Source organism: Manis javanica, chromosome 9, assembly GCF_040802235.1.
Source record: "Manis javanica isolate MJ-LG chromosome 9, MJ_LKY, whole genome shotgun sequence".
NCBI lineage: Eukaryota > Metazoa > Chordata > Mammalia > Pholidota > Manidae > Manis > Manis javanica.
This window is the reverse complement of record NC_133164.1, coordinates 103,188,921-103,203,367: the sequence shown is the minus strand read 5'-3', so window position 1 is coordinate 103,203,367 and position 14,447 is coordinate 103,188,921. Positions and strand designations below refer to the sequence as shown.

The 14,447-nt window shown below is 37.9% G+C and overlaps 1 protein-coding gene across 4 annotated transcripts in view; it reads left to right on the top strand.

The window, feature by feature from the left end:
- DYM (dymeclin) overlaps positions 1–14,447 on the top strand; it is a 403,540-nt gene that overhangs the window by 48,407 nt on the left and 340,686 nt on the right. Inside the window, exon 1 of one of the 4 annotated variants that reach the window (XM_073213040.1) lies at positions 12,709–12,727. The exons of the other annotated variants lie outside the window; for them this stretch is intronic. The gene's annotated coding sequence lies outside the window, so the exon portion shown is untranslated. Of the gene's footprint in view, positions 1–12,708; positions 12,728–14,447 lie in introns of those variants that run through there. 4 annotated transcript variants of the gene reach the window in all.

Below are 14,447 nucleotides of genomic sequence, written 5' to 3'. Positions count from 1 at the left end.
TGGTGTACTTTGCTGTACAAAAGCTTTTTAGTTTGATGTAGGCCCATTTGTTCATTTTTGCTTTTGTTTCCCTTGCCTGAGGAGATATGTTCATGAAAAACTGCTCATGTTTATATTCAAGAGAGCTTTGCCTATGTTTCCTTCTAAGAGTTTTATGGTTTCATGACTTACGTTCAAGTCTTTGATCCATTTTGAGTATACTTTTGAGTATGGGGTTAGACAATAATCCAGTTTCATTCTCTTACATGTAGCTGTCCAGTTTTGCCAACACCAGTTGTTGAAGAGGCTGTCATTTCCCCATTGTATATCCATGGCTCCTTTATCATATATTAATTGACCATATATGTTTGGATTTATATCTGGGTTCTCTATTCTGTTCCACTCATCTATGGATCTGTTCTTGTGCCAGTACCAAATTGTCTTGATTACTGTGGCTTTGTAGTAGAGCTTGAAGTCGGGGAGTTTGATCCCCCTCAGCTTTATTCTTCCTTCTCAGGATTGCTTTGGCTCTTCAGGGTCTTTTGTGGTTCCATATGAATTTTAGAACTATTTGCTGTAGTTAGTTGAAGAATGCTGTTGAGATTTTGATAAGGATTGCATTGAATGTGTAGATTGCTTTAGGCAGGATGGACATTTTGACAATATTCTTCCTATCCATAAGCATGGGATGTATTTTCATTTATTGGTATCTTCTTTAATTTCTTTCATGAGTGTCTTGTAGTTTTCAGAGTATAGGTCTTTCACTTCCTTGGTTAGGTTTATTCCTACGTATTTTATTCTTTTTGATGCAATTGTAAATGGAATTGTTTTCTTGATTTCTCTTTCTGCTAGTTTATCATTAGTACATAGGAATGCAACAGATTTCTGTGTATTAATTTTGTGTCCTGCAACTTTGTTGAATTCAGTTATTAGTTCTTGTAGTTTTGGGGTGGATTTTTTAGGGTTTTCTTATGTACAATATCATGTTATCTGCAAACAGGGACAGTTTAACTTCTTCCTTAGCAATCTGGATGCCTTTTATTTCTTTGTGTTGTCTGATTGCTAATGCTAGGACCTCCAGAACTATGTTGAATAAAAGTGGAGAGAGTGGGCATCCTTATCTTGTTTCTTATCTTAAAGGAAAAGCTTTCAGCTTCTCGCTGTTAAGTATGATGTTGGCTGTGGGTTTGTCATATATGGCCTTTATTATGTTGAGGTCCTTGCCCTCTATACCCATTTTGTTGAGAGTTTTTATCATGAATGGGTGATGAATTTTGTCAAATGCTTTTTCAGCATCTTTTGAGATAATCATGTGATTTTTGTCCTTCTTTTTGTTGATATGGTGTGTGATGTTGATGGAGTTTCGAATATTGTATCATCCTTGTATCCCTGGAATAAATCCCACTTGATCATAATGGAATGATCATCCTTATGTATTTTTGAATTTGATTTGCTAATATTTTGTTGAATATTTTTGCATCTATGTTCATCAGGGATATTGGTGTATAATTATCTTTTTTTGTTGTATCTTTGTCTGGTTTTGGTATTAGAGTGATGCTATAGTTACCTACATTTTAAATCCTCACACCCACTAGTGCATTTACTATATGTCAACATAGGAAGATGTTATGGCATCACTGACTATATTCTCCATGCCATACTAGTCCCCATGACCAGCTTATGTTATGGTTGAGAATTTTTGTGACCCTTTATCCCCTTCACTTTCTCTACCCACCCACCTGAACCCTTCTCCTGTGGTAACCACCAGTCACTTCTCAGTGTCTATTAGTTTACTGCTATTATGTTCTTTTGTTTTGTTTTATTTTTATATTCCACAAATAAGTGAAAGCATATGCTGTTTGTCTTTCTCTGCCTGGCTTATTTCACTCACCGTAATACCCTCTAGGTCTGTCCATGTTTTCCTAAATGGCAGGATTTCTTTTTTTAATTTTTTATTGGCTGAAAAATATTCCATTATATATATGTTCCACATATTCTTTATCGAGTCATCTATTGGTTGATTCCATAACTTGGCTATTGTAAATCACATGGCAGTAAACATAGAAGTGCTTATAATCTTTTCAAATCTGGGATTTTGTTTTCTTTGGGTAAATTCCTAGAAGTGGAATTGCTGGGTTTTACGGTGTTCCTATTTGTAGTTTTTTGAGGAACCTCATACTGTTTCCCACAGTGGCTGTACCAGTATACATTCTCACCAGCAGTTTTCTCAGCATCCTCACCAGCACTTGTTATTTCTTGTCTTTTGGATGGTGGCCATTCTAACTGGTGTGGTGTCATATTTTATTGTGGATTTGACTTGCATTTCCTTGATGATTAGTGATGTGGTTCATGTGCCTGTTGACCATCTGCATTTCTTCTTTTGAAAAATCAGTTCCTTTACTCATTTTTTAATTGGGTTGTTTTTTTGGTATTGAGTCATGTGAGTTCTTTGGATGTTAACCTCTGAAATGATGTATTCTTGATGATAATAATAGTAGTAATAATATTTGTGTTCATGGTGCTTGTTGATGCCTCTGTAAGGTAACATTCTGTCAGTAGCAGTAAGACACGATTGGCTAACTTGCAGTAGTGCAAATAGACTCTGCTAAGCCATAGATTCTCTTTCAGCCTGGTCTTTTTTTTAAATTTAAGTATAGTTGACATAAAATATTATATTAGTTTCAGGTGTATAACATAGTGATTCAACAGTTAAATACATTATAAAATGCTTACCAATGATAAGTGTGGTTACTGTCTGTCACCATACAAAGATATTATATTGTTAACTATATTCTCTATGCTGTACTTTTCATCCCCATTACTTATTTATTTTATAACTGGAAGTTTGAATCTTTTTATCCCCCCATATTCTCTTCTGGCAACCACCAGTTGTCAGTATTTATGAGTCTGTTTGTTTTTTGTATTTTTCATTTGTTTTTTTTAGATTCTACATACAAGTGAAATCATGTTATTTGTTTTTCTCTGACTTAGGATAATATTCTCTAGGTCCACATATGTTGTTGCATATGGTAATATCTCCTTTTTTATGGCTGAATAATATTCCGTTGGGTATATGTACTACATCTGTTTTAACCATTCATCTATTAATGGGCACTTGGGTTGCTTCCGTATCTCAGCTATTGTAAATAATACTGCAGTGAACATAGGAGTGCATGTATCTTTTCAAATTAGTGTTCTTGTTTTCTTTGGGTAAATACCCAGCAGTGGAATTACTGGATCATATGGACTTCTTTGTTTAAGTTTTTGAACAACCTGCATGCTGTTTTCTGTGGTGGCTGTACCAATTTACATTCCCACCAACAGTGCACGAGGGTTCCCTTTTCTCCACATCCTTGCAACACTACTAAGATTTTAAAAATAAAATTTTAATTTTGAATGACTTCAGATTTATAGAAAAGTTGCAAAGCTAAGCATAGAGAGTTCCCCTGTAACCTTCATCAGTTTTCCCTATTGTTTATATCTTACATTAATATGGTACATTTGTCACAACTGAGTAATCAACATGGTACATTACTTTTATACAACTGTTTGGCACTTTGTTGAGATTTCACTAGTTTTCTACTGTCCTTTTTCTGTTACAGAATTGCATCAAGTATACCAAATTACATTTAGTCATTATGTCTCATTAGCTTCCAGTGGTATACAACAGTTTCTCAGATTTTCCTAATTTTTGATGACTTCTGGAATTTTGAGAAGTACTAGTAGGGTGTTATCCCCAATGTCCTTCAATTTGAGTTTGATGTTTCTCTCATGTTTAGATTGGGGTTAATGGTTTTTTTTTTTTATATTGAAGGGTAGTTGACACACAGTATTACATTAGTTTCAGGTGTACAACACAGTGATTCAGCATTTATATACATGATAATTCTAGCTACCAGCTATCACCATACAAAGTTGTTACAATATTTTGATTATATTCCTTATGCTATACATTACATCCTGGTTACTTATTTATTTTACAATTGGCAGTCTGTACTTTTTTTTTTTCTGTTTGTTTTTTGAGAGGGCATCTCTCATATTTATTGATCAAATGGTTGTTAACAACAATAAAATTCTGTATAGGGGAGTCAATGCTCAATGCACAATCATTAATCCACCCCAAGCCTAATTTTCGTCAGTCTCCAATCATCTGAAGCATAACGAACAAGTTCTTACATGGAGAACAAATTCTTACATAGTGAATAAGTTACATGGTGAATAGTACAAGGGCAGTCATCACAGAAACTTTCGGTTTTGATCATGCATTATGAACTATAAACAATCAGTTCAAATATGAATATTTATTTGATTTTTATACTTGATTTATATGTGGATACCACATTTCTCTCTTTTTTATTATTATTTTTAATAAAATGCTGAAGTGGTAGGTAGATGCAAGATAAAGGTAGAAAACATAGTTTAGTGTTGTAAGAGAGCAAATGTAGATGATCAGGTGTGTGCCTGTAGACTAAGTGTTAATCCAAGCTAGACAAGGGCAATAAAACATCCACAGATGCAGAAGATTTCTCTCAAAACAGGGGGGTGAGGTTCTAAGCCTCACCTCTGTTGAACCCCAGTTTCTCACCTGATGGCCCCCCTGTGACTGTGCCTGTCTTAGGTTGTTCCTCCCTTGAGGAATCTTACCCATCTCTGGCTAACCAGTCATCTTCCGGGGCTATACAGGGAAATGTAAAGTTGGTAAGTGAGAGAGAAACCTTATTGTTTGAAAAGGTTAGCTTTTTACTTCTTTGCATATTTATGCCCTGTAGCTTCTATGCCCAGCATTTGTCTTGAGATATCTTTACCACTTGGAAGAATTATGATACTTGGTAAATTCGATATGAGGCACGAATTCTATTTAAGGATTGTAATTAGGAAGGAAGAAGAAAAGCTATAGAAGTAGCAGGTGGAAGAAAACATGGGAGGATTGATTATTTCTTTGACATATCTTCTTGTAGAGTAACTTCAGCATGTATAGGTTTTAAACTACTAATTAAATTGCGCACACACATTAACATAATAGGAGTACAGTTACATAACCAAAGCAGACCTATAATTACCAGCCATCTCCAGTGAAACCAAGAAAACCAGTTAGACACCTTAGGCGTTTGTGAAAACTTATCTATGATATGGTGGATATTGTCCAACTGAACTTGAAAAGTCTGAGAGAAATCAGACAAATTAAAACAACCCATTCCTGGGGACATCCCATATGTTCTTTTAACAGTAGATAGTCTGTAGTTGTAAGATTTTGGAGCATTATAACTTGCACTTCTCCTAATTCTTGGTTGAGTTCCAACAGTATAGATCCAGTCAAATTTGTTGTTTTACTGTATGCACAGGCCAGCTTAGATATCTCCTTCTTCATTCCCATGGCAAGTCCAGGAACTGGTGGGATGAGTGCATCTACAGCTGTAGCAGCACGTGGATCTTTGTTGGGGTTTTTTGATGATCCTCTTCTGGTATGAGTCTTCCAGAGAGTGCTGATGTTGGAAGTTCTTTTTCATATCATATATTAGTTCATTTTCTGAGGAGCCAAATTAGGCTTTGATCCTCTGTATAAACACAAACAGACCCTTTGCCTACACTTTTATATGCCCTTTACACCATTGTGTAGAACTCATTGGAGGTCACCACACAGGAATTTTTTTTTTTAAGAGAAAGGAATATTCTCAGAAAAATGTACCTCCATAGCTGATCATCTGACACCTTTTAAGTGGTCAAAATTAAGGATATTTAAAGCATGCATTAATTGTTGATTTACAGTTAGTTTTATCCTATCAGGGAGTAATCCCCCTTTTCTTTCTTTTTTTTTTTTTTGTTATCCTTAATCTACGCTTACATGAAGAATATTATGTTTACTAGGCTCTCCCCTATACCAGGTCCCCCCTATAAACCCCTTTACAGTCACTGTCCATCAGCATAGCAAAATGTTGTAGAATCACTACTTGTCTTCTCTGTGTTGTACAGCCCTCCCCTTTCTCCCACCACCCCATGCATGCTAATCTTAATACCCCCTTCTTCTCCCCCCCTCTTATCCCTCCCTACCCACCCATCCTCCCCAGTCCCTTTCCCTTTGGTACCTGTTAGTCTATTCTTGGGTTCTGTGATTCCGCTGCTGTTTTGTTCCTTCAGTTTTTCCTTTGTTCTTATACTCCACAGATGAGTGAAATCATTTGGTATTTCACTTTCTCTGCTTGGCTTATTTCACTGAGCATAATACCCTACAGCTCTATCCATGTTGCTGCAAATGGTAGGATTTGTTTTCTTCTTATGGCTGAGTAGTATTCCATTGTGTATATGTACCACATCTTCTTTATCCATTCATCTATCGTTGGACATTTAGGTTGCTTCCATTTCTTGGCTATTGTAAATAGTGCTGCGATAAACATAGGGGTGCATCTGTCTTTCTCAAACTTGATTGCTGCGTTCCTAGGGTAAATTCCTAGGAGTGGAATTCCTGGGTCAAATGGTAAGTCTGTTTTGAGCATTTTGATGTACCTCCATACTGCTTTCCACAATGGTTGAACTAATTTACATTCCCACCAGCAGTGTAGGAGGGTTCCCCTTTCTCCACAGCCTCGCCAACATTTGTTGTTGTTTGATTTTTGGATGGCAGCCATCCTTACTGGTGTGAGGTGATACCTCATGGTAGTTTTAATTTGCATTTCTCTGATAATTAGCGATGTGGAGCATCTTTTCATGTGTGTGTCTGTTGGCCATCTGTATTTCTTTTTTGGAGAACTGTCTGTTCAGTTCCTCTGCCCATTTTTTAATTGGATTATTTGTTTTTTGTTTGTTGAGGCATGTGAGCTCTTTATATATTCTGGACGTCAAGCCTTTATCGGATCTGTCATTTTCAAATATATTCTCCCATACTGTAGGGTTCCTTTTTTGTTCTATTGATGGTGTCTTTTGTTGTACAGAAGCTTTTCAGCTTAATATAGTCCCACTTGTTCATTTTTGCTGTTGTTTTCCTTGCCCGGGGAGATATGTTCAAGAAGAGGTCACTCATGTTTATGTCTAAGAGGTTTTTGCCTATGTTTTTTTCCAAGAGTTTAATGGTTTCATGACTTACATTCATGTCTTTGATCCATTTTGAGTTTACTTTTGTATATGGAGTTAGACAGTGTCCAGTTTCATTCTCCTACATGTAGCTGTCCAGTTTTGCCAGCACCATCTGTTGAAGAGACTGTCATTTCACCATTGTATGTCCATGGCTCCTTTATCAAATACTAATTGACCATATATGTCTGGGTTAATGTCTGGATTCTCTAGTCTGTTCCATTGGTCTGTGGCTCTGTTCTTGTGCCAGTACCAAATTGTCTTGATTACTATGGCTTTATAGTAGAGCTTGAAGTTGGGGAGTGAGATCCCCCCTACTTTATTCTTCTTTCTCAGGATTGCTTTGGCTATTTTGGGTCTTTGGTGTTTCCATATGAATTTTTGAATTATTTGTTCCAGTTGATTGAAGACAGTTGCTGATAGTTTCATAGGGATTGCATCAAACCCTTTGGGCAGGATGGCCATTTTGACGATATTAATTCTTCCTAGCCACGAGCATGGGATCAGTTTCCATCTGTTAGTGTCCCCTTTAATTTCTCTTAAGAGTGACTTGTAGTTTTCAGAGTATAAGTCTTTCACTTCTTTGGTTAGGTTTATTCCTAGGTATTTTATTTTTTTTGATGCAATTGTGAATGGAGTTGTTTTCCTGATTTCTCTTTCTGTTTGTTCATTGTTAGTGTATAGGAAAGCCACAGATTTCTGTGTGTTAACTTTGTATCCTGCAACTTTGCTGTATTCCGATATGTGTTCTAGTAGTTTTGGGGTGGAGTCTTTAGAGTTTTTTATGTACAGTATTATGTCATCTGCAAATAGTGACAGTTTAACTTCTTCTTTACCAATCTGGACTCCTTGTATTTTTTGGTTTTGTCTGATTGCCGTGGCTAGGACCTCCAGTACTATGTTAAATAACAGTGGGGAGAGTGGGCATCCCTGTCTGGTTCCCGATCTCAGAGGAAAAGCTTTCAGCTTCTCGCTGTTCAATATAATGTTGGCTGTGGGTTTATCATAAATGGCCTTTATTATGTTGAGATACTTGCCCTCTATTCCCATTTTGCTGAGAGTTTTTATCATGAATGGATGTTGAACTTTGTCAAATGCTTTTTCAGTATCTATGGAGATGATCATGTGGTTTTTGTCTTTCTTTTTGTTGATGTGGTGGATGATGTTGATGGACTTTTGTATGTTGTACCATCCTTGCATCCCTGGGATGAATCCCACTTGGTCATGGTGTACGATCCTTTTGATGTATTTTTGAATTTGGTTTGCTAATATTTTGTTGAGTATTTTTGCATCTACTTTCATCAGGGATATTGGTCTGTAGTTTTCTTTTTTGTTGGGGTCTTTTCCTGGTTTTGGTATTAGGGTGATGTTAGCTTCATAGAATGAGTTTCAAGTATCCCCCTCTATTCTATTTTTTGGAAAACTTTAAGGAGAATGGGTATTATGTCTTCCCTGTATGTCTGATACAATTCCGAGGTGAATCCATCTGGCCTGGGGGTTTTGTTCTTTGGTAGTTTTTTGATTACCACTTCAATTCCATTGCTGCTATTTGGTCTTTTTAGATTTTCTGTTTCTTTCTGGGTCAGTCTTGGAAGGTTGTATTTTTCTAGCAAGTTGTCCATTTCTCCTAGGTTTCCCAGCTTGTTAGCATATAGGTTTTCACAGTACTCTCTAATAATTCTTTGTATTTCTGTGGGGTCCGTTGTGATTTTTCCTTTCTCGTTTCTGATACTGTTGATTTGTGTTGACTTTCTTTTCCTCTTAATAAGTCTGGCTAGGGGTTTAACTGTTGTGTTTGTTTTCTCAAAGAATCAGCTCTTGGTTTCATTGATTTTCTGTTGTTTTATTCTTCTCAATTTTATTTATTTCTTCTCTGATCTTTATTATGTCCCTCCTTCTGCTGACCTTAGGCCTCATTTGTTCTTCTTTTTCCAATTTAGATAATTGTGACATTCGACCGTTCATTTGGGATTGTTCTTCCTTTTTTAAATATGCCTGGATTGCTATATACTTTCCTCTTAAGTCTGCTTTTGCTGTGTCCCACAGTAGTTGGGGCTTTGTGTTGTTGTTGTCATTTGTTTCCATATATTGCTGGATCTCCATTTTGATTTGGTCATTGATCCATTGATTATTTAGGAGCGTGTTGTTAGGCCTCCATGTGTTTGTGAGCCTTTTTGCTTTCTTTGTACAGTTTATTTCTAGTTTTATGCCTTTGTGGTCTGAAAAGTTGGTTGGTAGGATTTTAATCTTTTGGAATTTACTGAGGCTCTTTTTGTGGCCTAGTATGTGGTCCATTCTGGAGAATGTTCCATGTGCACTTGAGAAGAATGTGTATCCTGTTGCTTTTGGATGTAGAGTTCTGTAGATGTCTATTAGGTCCATCTGTTCTAGTGTGTTGTTCAGTGCCTGTGTGTCCTTACTTATTTTCTGTCTGGTGGATCTATTCTTTGGAGTGAGTGGTGTGTTGAAGTCTCCTAGAATGAATGCATTGCATTCTATTTCCTCCTTTAGTTCTGTTAGTATTTGTTTCAGCTATGTTGGTGCTCCTGTATTGGGTGCATATATATTTATAATGGTTATATCCTCTTTTTGGACTGAGCCCTTTATCATTATGTAATGTCCTTCTTTATCGTTTGTTACTTTCTTTATTTTGACGTCTGTTTTGTCTGATACCAGAATTGCAACACTTGCTTTCTTCTCTCTGTTGTTTGCATGAAATATCTTTTTCCATCCCTTGACTTTAAGCCTGTGCATGTCTTTGTGTTTGAGATGAGTATCTTGTAAGCAGCATATGGATGGATCTTGCTTTTTTATCTATTCTATTACTCTGTGTCTTTTGATTGGTGCATTCAGTCCATTTACATTTAGGGTGATTATTGAAAAGTATGTACTTTTCAGGCTTTAAGTTTGTGGTTACCAAAGGTTCAGGGTTAGCTTCTTTACTATCTTACTGTCTAACTTAACTCACTTGTTGAGCTATTATAAACACGGTCTGATGATTCTTTATTTCTCTCCCTTCTTATTCCTCCTCCTCCCTTCTTCATATGTTGGGTGTTTTGTTCTCTGCTCTTTTTAGGAGTGCTCCCATCTTGAGCAGTCCCTGTCAGATACCCTGTAGAGGTAGTTTGTGGGAGGGAAATTCCCTCAACTTTTGCTTGTCTGTGAATTGTTTAATCCCTCCTTCATATTTAAATGATATTCATGCTGGATACAGTAGTCTTGGTTCAAGGCCCTTCTGTTTCATTGCATTAACTATATCATACCAATCTCTTCAGGCCTGTAGGGTTTCTGTTGAGAAGTCTGATGATAGCCTGATGGGTTTTCCTTTGTAGGTGACCTTTTTCCTCTCTCTAGCTGCCTTTAATACTTTGTCCTTGTCTTTGATCTTTGCCATTTTAATTATTATGTGTCTTGGTGTTGCCCTCCTTGGATCCCTTGTCATGGGAGTTCTGTGTACCTCTGTGGTCTGAGAGGCCATTTCTTCCCGTAGTTTGGGGAAGTTTTCGTTAATTATTTCTTCAAAGACACTTTCTATCCCTTTTTCTCTCTCTTCTTCTGGTACCCCTATAATGCGGATATTGTTCCGTTTCGATTGGTCACTCAGCTCTCTTAGCATTCTTTCATTCCTGGAGATCCTTTTATCTCTCTCTGCATCAGCTTCTCTGCATTCCTGTTCTCTGTTTTCTAGTCCATTAATGGTCTCTTGCATCTTGTCCATTCTGTTTTGAAGTCCTTCCAGAGCTTGTTTTATTTCTGTATTCTCCTTCCTTAGTTCTTGCATATTTCTCTGCAAGTCCATCAGCATGGTTATGACTTTTGTTTTGAATTCTTTTTCAGGAAGACTGGTTAAATCTATTTCCCCAGGTGCCTTCTCAGGGGAAGATGTAGCAGATGCCGAAGCTGTCTGGGTTAGTCTTGTCTGGATCATATTTTTTTGCCTTTTCATGTTGACAGGTGCTATTGACTGTCAGCTTGGAGGGCCAAACTTTTCACTTGCTACTGGCCTTTCTTTACTGGGACAACTGCAACCCCCAGTGGCTTGTGTTGGGTAATTGCGTGTAGACTGGGTCTTTGTGTCTTGCCCGGGTGGTGTGGAGGAATCTCCCTTTGTGAGGGTGTGGTCTGCCTTAGGCTGCTTCTCTGCTTTCGCAGCGCCTGGAGACGTAATGGATGGGGGGGCTGTTTGGCTGTTTACCTCCGTGAGGGGTCTCAGAGCTGTTGCCCAGGGTGTTAGTGCGCCCGGTTTTTCCTGTAATTTCCAGCCACTGGGCTGTGACCTGTGTTGTTTCCGTCCAACTGTTAGGTCCCTGTCCCTTTAAGACTTTCAAAAAGCACTCGCTTTTCTTTGTCACAGGGGCATCAGCTTCGGAACCCACTCAGAAGTCTTGCTGCCCTATTTCCCTAGTTTCCAGCCCTCCACGCATGCACTGTGTGCGCTCTGGTGCGGGTGGCTGGGGCTGGGTGTTTAGCAGTCCTGGGCTCCCTCTCTCTCCCGCCAGGAGCTGGGGTGAGGGGTGCTTGGGTCCCGCCAGGCCGGGGCTTGTGTCTTACCCCTTTTACCAGGCGCTGGGCTCTCACACGTGTGGATGTAGTCTGGCTGTTGTCCTGTGTCTTCTGGTCTCTCTTTTAGGATTAGTTGTATTAGTTGTATTTTCAAAAGTATATATGTTTTTGGGAGGAGATTCCCACTGTCCTACTCACGCCGCCATGTTGGCTCCGCCTCCTGGGTTAATGGGTTTTTAGGAGGAAGACCATAGAGGTGAAGTGCTGTTCTGAACACGTATCAGGGCTGTGTGCTGTTAAACATAAGTTGTCAATGATATTCACCTTTATCACTTGGCCTCTGTTGTGTTTGTCAACTTCCCCACTGCATAACTGCACACCATCACCTGCCCCCACATCATTGCCTTCAATTTTGAAAAATTTTTCTGGATTTAGAAACTGTCGTTGGCTTTTTTCATTCATCCCTTTGAATACTCAGTCTCCAATCTCCTTTTTTTGAGATGGAAGTCTTGTTATTTGTGTTGTTCCCCTGGAAATGATGTTATTTTTTTCTTACTGCCTTTGAGCATTTATTTTTGCCTAAAAAAATTTTTTTTAAATTTATTTTTTATTCTACTTGGAGTTTGCCAATATTCTTGGATGTGTAATTTTTTTTTTTTAAATCTGTTTTGGAAAATTTGTGGTTATTATTTCTGTTGGGCTTTTTATATTTATATTTATTACATTTTTTTTCTGAATGCACACATGAAGTTTTCTGAATCAGAGACAGATTTCTTATTAAATACCTCACAGTAAATAAATAAGTACATTGGTCTTCCTTTGTCCTAGTTCTTACCTGCTAGGACAATTCTATGAGAACCAGGTCAATTGTTTTATGTGAGTAAGCAGACATCCTATAGGTAAGGGATGAGGAAAAGATTTTCTCCATTTATAAGGGGGAAGGTGTTATCTGTCCCCCTCAGCTTCTGAAAGGGCCTCCTATTTACTCCATCCCTTTGCTATGTAAATAAAATCTCTTCAGGAGCCAGATACCTGCACTAACTCCTTGTCTTGGCTTTTTAAACCCAGAGATGTCTCCAGATTCTGGGCCTCACTCGACCTTGACGTACATGTACTTAGGAAGCTAATACTCCAGTCTCTCCTGTACCTTTGGAGTGAGCTTGGCTGCTTACCTTGTGATGTAAGTGCTTGGCTTTTGGTGATATAGCAGAGGTGTTGAACACACAGCTACGGTTCTAATCCTTATGGTGTGTGAAATGTTTCTGTAAGTGAAAGGAGACAGTCTCTCACTTCATAGCATGTTCCCCTGACCCAGGGGAGGCGGTGAAAGCTTCTTTTACCGGAACGCTGAAAAATAGAGGTTTTATTTCCCACAACTTTTTCAGATATTTTTCTGCCCCTTTCTCTCTCACCTGTTCTCCTGGGTCTCCTGTTACTATTTCTGGGTTTTCTTTAGTCCTGGGGTGTTGCCTTTAGTCATGAGAAGTGGTTCTTACTGCTCAGGCATGGCACTCGGGCGTCAGTGGAAAGTCCAAGGCAGTAACTGATTCCCTCTAATTTGATGGGAGTTAACGTCAACTTTCAGTCTGTCTCCCCAGCATCAAGCAGCTGCTAACATGTTGGTGATGGTTTTAGCTCTCCATTTGCTGTTTGCATTGAGTTTCATGGATTCGTTTTCCTATTACTCACAGTGTAAGAGTCAGTGAAGAATGACAGACAACTTCTCTGTACATAAACTTTACTATCAATTCTCTCAAAACCCAGAAGGTGGTGGTCAATTCTGTCATCTAATATTAACCTGGAAGGAAGCCTGAGACCTTTTTTGCCTCTTTGTTTATAAGACTTTCCTTATATAATGAGAAACATAATGAAATGTTTCTCATTATACTTTTTTCTTTATGACTTTGTCTATAATGTGATGAGTTCTCTTTATTGGCTTATTAAGTTCAATTCTGAAGTTGTCTTTAGTTATGGTTTTCATCTTACTTGTGTTGTAGTTTCTTCACTCCCCCAACCTAGAGTTACCTGTAAGATTCAGGTTGGATGTCTGTTCTTTGCCTTCTATATCTTTTCCTTTGTCTCTGTTCTGTTCTTTTCTGTACAAGAGAAGAAAATACCTTTCTTCTCTTTTTCAGTGTTTTATACATTACAGTTCTCCTCTCTAAGATTCTAGCAACATCTTTTAGTTACTGAATTTGTAGCTTATTTTTAATCATTCCTGTTTTTCCTAGATGTCAGCCTGCTGTCATTTCATTATGTTTTCCCCAATGGCTTTGTTTTTCTTTTTAAAATAGATGATGGATTTTCTGTCTTCCTTGATGATGCTTGTATACTAAAATTCTTTTGACAATTTTGATTCATCTCTTCTGCTGAGGTTTCAGCATAACCTCTTCCTTATTCCATTATTACTGTTGTTTTCTTATTCATGAAACCAGCAGATATTTATTGAGCATTTACTATATTACAGGCTCTAATTTATAAGCTGGGGATGAGACTACAAAAAAGACTGATCTAGGTCCCTGACCTCATGGATCTATCTCAGTGGAGGAGTTAGGCCATAAATGAACAGATGTGTTCACATAATGATATGTCTTCAGAAAAATAAAGCAGGGGAAGGGCCTAAAGAGTATGCATAAAGGCAGTGTTTGCTACTGGAGAGGGTGTATTTATTGACCCTATTCCTTATGCAGATCCTGTAGGTGCTTCTTGAATCTGTTGTTATCTTAGCTTAAAGGCAGGCTGATGTTTTCTAACCTAATTTCCAAAACCCAGGAAGGTTTTATTTTGTTCAGGTTTTGCTTCATTTAAATGGAATCTTCCCTTACTCTTACTCCTTGGCTTGGAATGTGAGGGAATTCTAAAATTCCTAGATTGAATATCTCAATCACTGTTGTTCCTAT